This window comes from Malaclemys terrapin, chromosome 9 (genome assembly GCF_027887155.1).
Source record: "Malaclemys terrapin pileata isolate rMalTer1 chromosome 9, rMalTer1.hap1, whole genome shotgun sequence".
In the NCBI taxonomy this organism is placed as follows: Eukaryota; Metazoa; Chordata; order Testudines; family Emydidae; genus Malaclemys; species Malaclemys terrapin.
Genome location: NC_071513.1, coordinates 63,918,897 through 63,926,424, shown reverse-complemented (window position 1 = coordinate 63,926,424; position 7,528 = coordinate 63,918,897).

Genomic DNA, 7,528 nt, shown 5'->3' with positions numbered 1-7,528 from the left:
TGCATCAGTACAAGCTGCCCCACTGTACCCCAAAACTGACCTAAGAGGACACCTGCTAGGGATAAGGATAACTATTACCGTAGCAACTAGGAACCCCAATTCAGGCACAATAGTAAAGAAAATAGCTCCTCCCCCAAGATTTTACAAGGCTGGTAGTCTCCATGTCTACTTACTTATTTAGGTTTTTTTTTAGAAATATACATGTGATCTCTCTAGTGATTTTTTTCTGTGAATAAGACAAGAGGCTGAGTTTTTTCCAAAGCTGTCATGGGCCACACAACTCCCTTTAGTGAAGCTGTGGAATTAAATCCTCCAACCCCACCTGAAATTCTTAACTAGGATAGCAAAAAATGAACCATGAACATTTAAATGGGAAACAAAATTGAATCTTTCACATTTTGTCTTTTCATAACTCAGGGCTTTGGTCAGTGTCTATAGACTGAGATGTTTGTCTATCATCTGAAGAACCTGCACTTATGAAAAATGCAGCATGCAGATTTTTGAGATGAAGAACTACACCATTGACATACACAGAGGCTTCAGCTTTATTAAAGAACTCCTCCTCTCCCCCCCCCCCCCCCACAAGTGCAGTGGCAGTTACTGGCTGCTATTAATTACATACTTACAAGGGATAGCCTGTATATCTGGATCTCCCTCACACAGAGTTCTCAAAACTGCCCCTACTTAGTAAGTGTTTAAAGTCATTTCTTTAAGGTGGTTGGCAAACCACTCTGCTCCTGGCTAGGATAGCAAGGCATATTGTAGCTGCAAGCTGCACTTCTGTACCATGATCATGACCACGATCATACAAACAATAACATTGACCAAGTCTACAGGCACAAAAGCAAAGGTGCATTTGGGTACATTTTGTCTGCTCTAATAATTAGAAAGAAAGCTGATAAATTCTAGATGCTCCCTGCTGATCAGCATGTTATGTCTTAGAATAATTGTGTGTGGTTAGGGGAATATCAACCTTTTTGTTAAGTTGATCACAGATGAACTCTTACTGCTTGGGCATATAATTGAACTTCTCTTCAGATGCTGGCTCCTTACAACTACATCCACCTGCGCTCACTCAGTGTTGAATTTTGCACAGATGCCCATTTAAACAAAGTTAATCTGATCAAGTGCTTGAATGCTCTAAACTCCCACAGACAGTGGTAGGAATGCAGGGTGTCTTACAGGTGCAAGATCAAGCCTTTACTGCTGCTGGGAGCATCTGAGATGGGATATGGCTATCCTAGTATGACAGGCAGCTGGGCCCTGTTTGTAATTTGTTTCACTTCAATAGAACAGATACATAGTATTTGGCTTTACACAACACCATTTCTCTGTTTTTCTGCCATATAAATTTTGAATGCCACATCCAGTCAATTCTACAATTTCAAGGAATGTTTGGGGTAGTACAGGTCAGAACCCTCTTTTTGGGGGGGGGGGGGGGGGGAAATGGGCAAAACCACATGGGTGCGACATAGGAAGTGCCCCTGCCCTTTGTTTAGCAGAACCCCAGCTTCAAGCACCTTTACAATTGTCTGTACATCATACTGATGGCACTTTCTTATTCTTTGTTGGTACAGCTCCTAGCACAGTGGGATCCTGGTCTATGACAGGGGCTGGTAGGTCCTACAGTAATACAAACACCACCTTCCACCATAACAGTCTCTATCCTCTTAACAGAGTTTAGTATGTTGACATACTGAATGACTCATCTCTGTCACAGAAAGGAGATAATGGAGGGTGCACCCAGCCCCTGCCATTGAGGGGGGAGATGGGAGACCCTTGTATAGGGAGGGGATAGCACCTGCTTTGAGGGATAAGGGGAAATAGGGATGTACACAGCTGCTGGCAGGAGAGGGAAGAGTGGGGAATGATGGTGTATAGGAGGGGAACCTGGGAGCTCATACACCTTGTCTGCCAAGTGGGGGCAGGCAATGGCCAGAGAGAGCCCCAGGCCTGGAAAGATGGTGACAGAAGCTACAGAGAGTCCCTGAAATAGAGGGTATGGGAGGATGGCTTGTAGGGAAATGGAGGGATGTAAGGATCTCTGAGGATAAACAGAGGACTTGAGCCACTAAGGCTGTCTCTCTGATTTCACATGCATGCTCACGCCGTTTAATAAATAAAAACTGTTTAATATGCCAGTTCAGTAATAAAAAACCCTCTGAACAGACCTACACTTTACCCACAAATATAATACAAACCAAAAATTCTTAATTCACTGTCAAGATCTGCATTTAGGATTCTGCACTACTACAGCTGATTAATCTTTTCATCGAGAATGGCATGGAGAAAGCTGCTCCCTACACGTTTTAAGGGTATGCTATTACAGAGCAAACATGGGTCCTGGTAGGCCTAAAAAGCTTTCAGTTCACACACTTATAAACTACCTTACATATGAAGAGCTCACAATATTTAGGTTATTCAGTGTGCAGCTAGTATATGTAGCAAGCATGCAATGCAATACAATGCAATTATAGACCCCAGTCCTGCTTTCAGATCCATGCCGACTCCGAGCTGAAGTTTTAATGTTTTGAAGCTGCAACATCTTGCATAAAGAAGGGATCTACTGTGGGTCTTTGATCACCCCTACATCCATGATGGCCTTTGGGGAGTACAGTGCCACAGCGGCTGTCTCCTCGGTCATAGTGATCCAATAAGCTGTGGGCAATGAAACTGCTTTCTGAGTGCAGTGTCTCACACTTCCGGCAGATGAGGATTTCACATTTCGGACACATTTTCCCCGAGTGTGGCTGCCTTAGAGAACACATCTCCTCCCTTGGGGGCTTCATATTTTTGGAACCTTTCCTGTGTAAACATCTCTTCTTGTCTTCAAAAACCCGATTCCTCCCCTGAGGGCTGAAACAACAGAAGGAAAATGGTGACAAATTTAACCTATAAAGTTTTGATAGCTAAATGAGGTCAGCAGAAGCAGTTAATGCCCTATTTTTAAAACGCCCCTGAGGTTTTCTCTGTGGCACAGTCTAAACAACAGGTGCCATATTTAAACACTACTGAAGAATGAGTGTGGAAGGAATAAGCAGAGTCTGGTACTTACAATATGATACAGGTCACAGGCCTTGCTTTTTAGAAGCTGGAATTAGTGAGGATTTTATCTGCCTGTTTTAAAATTGTAAAACAAACCTGCCTTGAATGTCCTCTTTCAGTGGAAGTTACTACAGGTATCTTGAAAGAGGCTGTAATTTAGAACAGCAGTTTCTCTTTGGCACTACACACAGCCTCACATATGCACTTTCCATGGAGCTGATCCTGCAATAAGTCCCATGTGGAGACTTCCACAGGGCTCTGTGCAGGTGCAGGGGTCTGCTGTGCAGAGATCATTGCAGGCATCAGGCCCTAGTTAGTAAAAAAAAGTCCAAATATATCATACAAAGTGCCTGTTTGCATTTGTGAACTCCATATGCATCTTGAAAACTAGCAGAAAACATGACAATGCTCTGTCCTTGGACAGAGACAACTGGAAAGGCTTAAAAGGGACACTGCTAGCACTCATGAAAATTAATACTAATGACCTGAGTATCTCTTTATAACAGTGCCCTTCTGCTGAGTTGAATACTAACTAAAGGTCTCAGTCCTGCAAGCATTTACATGAATAGTCCCCAAATAGTGTTTGCAGGATTGGGGCCTATCGGTACTTCTATGTACCGAGATAAAAGAATCCTTAGAAATACATTCAGTCCATGTGAGGACTGGCTCTGTTATGTCAGCTTGTTGGTGTAGTAAAATACTGAGAGAGTGGGCAGCTAGAACAGTACTGCTTTTTTATAGCAGATTTAGAAAAATCTCTATTCCATTTTCAACTATCCTCACTTTCAGATTAGTTTGAGGCCTCCTTGTCTTGGAAAGAATGATTTTCCTGTTTTTATCATTATATTTAAATTGAATTCTTACCCTGTTCTGTCCCCAAAACAAGCTCCCGAGAAGTCATGAAGAGCAAATGTAACCTACAAAATCTGTCAATGTTCCATCACAACTCGTCTCAGGGTCCAATTCTGCTAGTGTAACCCTACTGGCATTAGAGTTATTCCATGTTTGGTCCAGTGTAATCTAGAACAGAGTTTGGCTCTCAGTGTCATTTCTGGCTAGTTTATTTTAATCTGTGCCAAGCATGTAATAAGCTGATGTGGCTATCAAGCCTAATGCATTCATGCTGATACGTACATGCTCTTCTTGCTAAGATAATTGTCTGGGTCTAATTACCAAAGACAGACTGCTTTTAGCAGAGCTGTAAAGAAAGCAGTTATGGGTTGGGCTAGGACATTTTTTAAAGTTAATTTATTAGTAATACCCAATCATTTCTGCACTGTGCATGCACTCAGTTTATCTCATCCGAGGGGGATCTGGAGTGACTTGAATGACACTAACACATTTATGGAATCTCAAATAGGTAATAACAATGAACATTCCAACGGGGTTAACAAGTATGCACAAAAAGCAGTTAATCATTTTTGTCAGTGAAGTTAGCAGAAAGGAGTCTAAGCATACACAAGGAGCAAGCCTGCTGAGTAAAGAGGCATCAATTTTATATGATCATATTTCAGAGGGCAGAACTGAAATTTAAGCCCACAACTCAGAATGTGGTATCACACACCCCACCATACTTGCAACTTTCAAGTACCTATAAAGTTGAGTATTGATTTCAGCTGCTACCCATATATTGCTATCATACCATGTCTTCTGCCGTGATTCTAGGATTCAATACTGGTGCAAACACTGATTCACCAGCTTAATAATGTTATTCCTGGAAGTGATTTCCAGGGCTGTCACAACTCACAGTGTTGACAAGTACAGTACGAGGGTACCAGGAAACAAATTCCTATAAGTCATTCAACCTTTCTATACCTCAGTTTCCTGGTTTGTAAAAACACATCACAGGGTTGTTTGTAAAGCTTTTTGTGGGCTTTGGTTGGATAATGCTTTAAAAGTGCAAAGTAACCGCCACTGGTTAAAGATTATGCTATGGAACCCTTCACTGTGTCTATTACAGTTGCTTATCATGAGTCATTGAACATTCAGCCTCCGACATACTTACAGTTTACTCTTGGAAGGCCCAGAGAAGAAATTCAGTGCAGAAAACCTTTTCTTAAACAGACGCTCTCTCTTTTTCCTTCCATGTTTCATATCACCTACGCTGTCATCTTTACTCTCCCTCTTTGCCTTCTGCCAGCTCATCTTAACTATAACAGAAACAATAAAACAAATGAGAGCAGGAGACAGCAAGTTCACAAATCTATGCCACTATCACAAAACAACACAAGTAACAATGTGCAACTGAATTATATAGACAAGTTTCTGTACTAACCTGGAGATGTTCTGGGAATGCAGCTGGTTTTGTGGAGTTCAGACAGCAGGCACTTTCCATCAGATGGAGCAAACACCTGCTTTGAAAAATCCTAAGGGAAGAAGAAGAGGTAAGTATGGCTATTCTTACTTAACTAAGCTATGGTTAGTAGGCATGGCTGTTAAGTAAGATAAATGTCTCTGTTCTAGATGCTATCATGTACTATTAAACTAATTTCCAAAGAAATAGAAAGAAGCTCACTTGATAAAAGCAAATATTAGGAGATAATAAAACAATCCTGTACAGAGAAGGGAAACAGCAAACTGATTTCTTGAGATGGCACAAACATAAAGTAACAGGCGGGGAAGGCACTTGGTAACTGCTTGAAAATAATTTCTTCTTTTTCCTGATAAAATATTTGATTAATCTTAATTTCCGCATTGTGCTGCTTTGTCTCCAAGCACTATCCCTGTGGCCTCTGTGATTAAATTAGTCTCTCTGCTCTACATTTGATATTCAGTAATTGCATTTACTTTTGGTTGATTGACTCACATAGTAGTTTTCACTTGCTCCAAATTGCTGGGAAGCAGCTTCGGCCCATCCTGCCCATTTGTTGTAGTTTGAAGTATTTCCCAATAATTGTTTTCTAAAATAAATCACATAACCCTAATTTTTAGGAATAAACACAAATGAGGTAGCATTCTATTGAGTTAGAGAGCGATCAGAAAATCCATCATGGCTGAGCTATGTATTTTCCTTAATTTTAGCCTTTCTGTCCTCACATACAATACTCCATAGCCCAGATCCTACAACACACTATGTACAGTTCTCATTGCAGAATCAGAGCCAATCTAGCTCTCACTTTTATTAATTCAATTATAATTGTTTACCAAGAATACTATGACGTGTGTGAATGAGGAAAGTAGAAGAACTCAAAAGGAACACAGCCACTCAGCAGTTAACCCCACCCTCATGCTTTGTAGGCCGCTGCCTACATTTTTTAGCAGAGCCCAGGGAAGACCCTCCCTTTTTGTGATTAATTTGGGGAATGGTGTGTTTTCTCTGTGTAGAGTGAACAGAGGTAAACTGTGATGAAAAAGGCTGTGAATATCTCATTAAAATGCACAAGGAAACATTCTATAAAAAAAGTGGTCCAACATCAAGGAGAGAAGAAAGTTGCAGGTGTCAGAAATTTACAGACCTTACCATTTTAAGGTCTCTCTGTAGCTTTTAATGCTTTCCACAACCTTCTTCAAATTCAAGGCCTGCCTGTAGAAAAAGACATGTTTTGCTGTAGCAGGGATACAGCAGTGTCAATTTGAAGCTTTCCTATTAAACCAGCTTTGAAGAGTAGACCATAATCTCTACCTAAGAGGCAGCAGCTGGAGAGGCAGGAATTTCCTCTCTCTCTCAGTGGTGAGTTCAGGACCCTGCAGAAAAGCTATTTTAATATTAATGCTGAAGTCAGGTAGCTTGTTGTTTTTCTCTTTAAACAGGAGATAGAAGATAAGTGTAACATTAAGGTTATCAATGTAAATGTTTGGGAAAGTAGGTAATGGAAAAAGTGAAAGTACTCAAAGTGGACCTGTTCTAAAGCCCATTGAAGTCAGTGGAAAGACTCCCACTTCAAAAGACTTTGGCCAGGTCCTATATGTGGATTTTTTTTACAGGACTGGGCCCAGTAAGATTAAATTGCCCATATTCTCTTTACTATCTGTATTCAATAATTTAATGTAGTTAATCCTTATGATGGAACTATTCTTGTCCTTATGGTTATGTATATGATTATGTGCTGTTCTTCTGTATGACTGAACACTTATCTCTTTTCTTCCACCCCATTTATATTTCAGGGTCTTTTTCTTTCCATTGCTTTTAACACTGTAATTAATTGTCTGTGTGATTTTACTGATGGCGTTCCTAATACACAGAAATAACAGCCAAGTATTCTTGGTTACCTCAGAGGTGCTCTCTCTCTCTCTCTCACACACACAAAAATCTCCAAAATATCATTGTTAAAACAAAATTGAAAGCAATTAGAGTTCAGCACTTCAGCCTGCAAAGTATCTCTAATATCTGGATCCTACTTAAAAAGAGCTAGGAGGAGACTAATGGTCTCCAGGCAGAACAACTACAGATTTTTGGGGAGGTAGACATAGAACAGCATTTCCAAGTAATTAAATGCTATAATTCTGTATTCGCTCTAAGTAATAGCGAGAAAGGCATAGTACC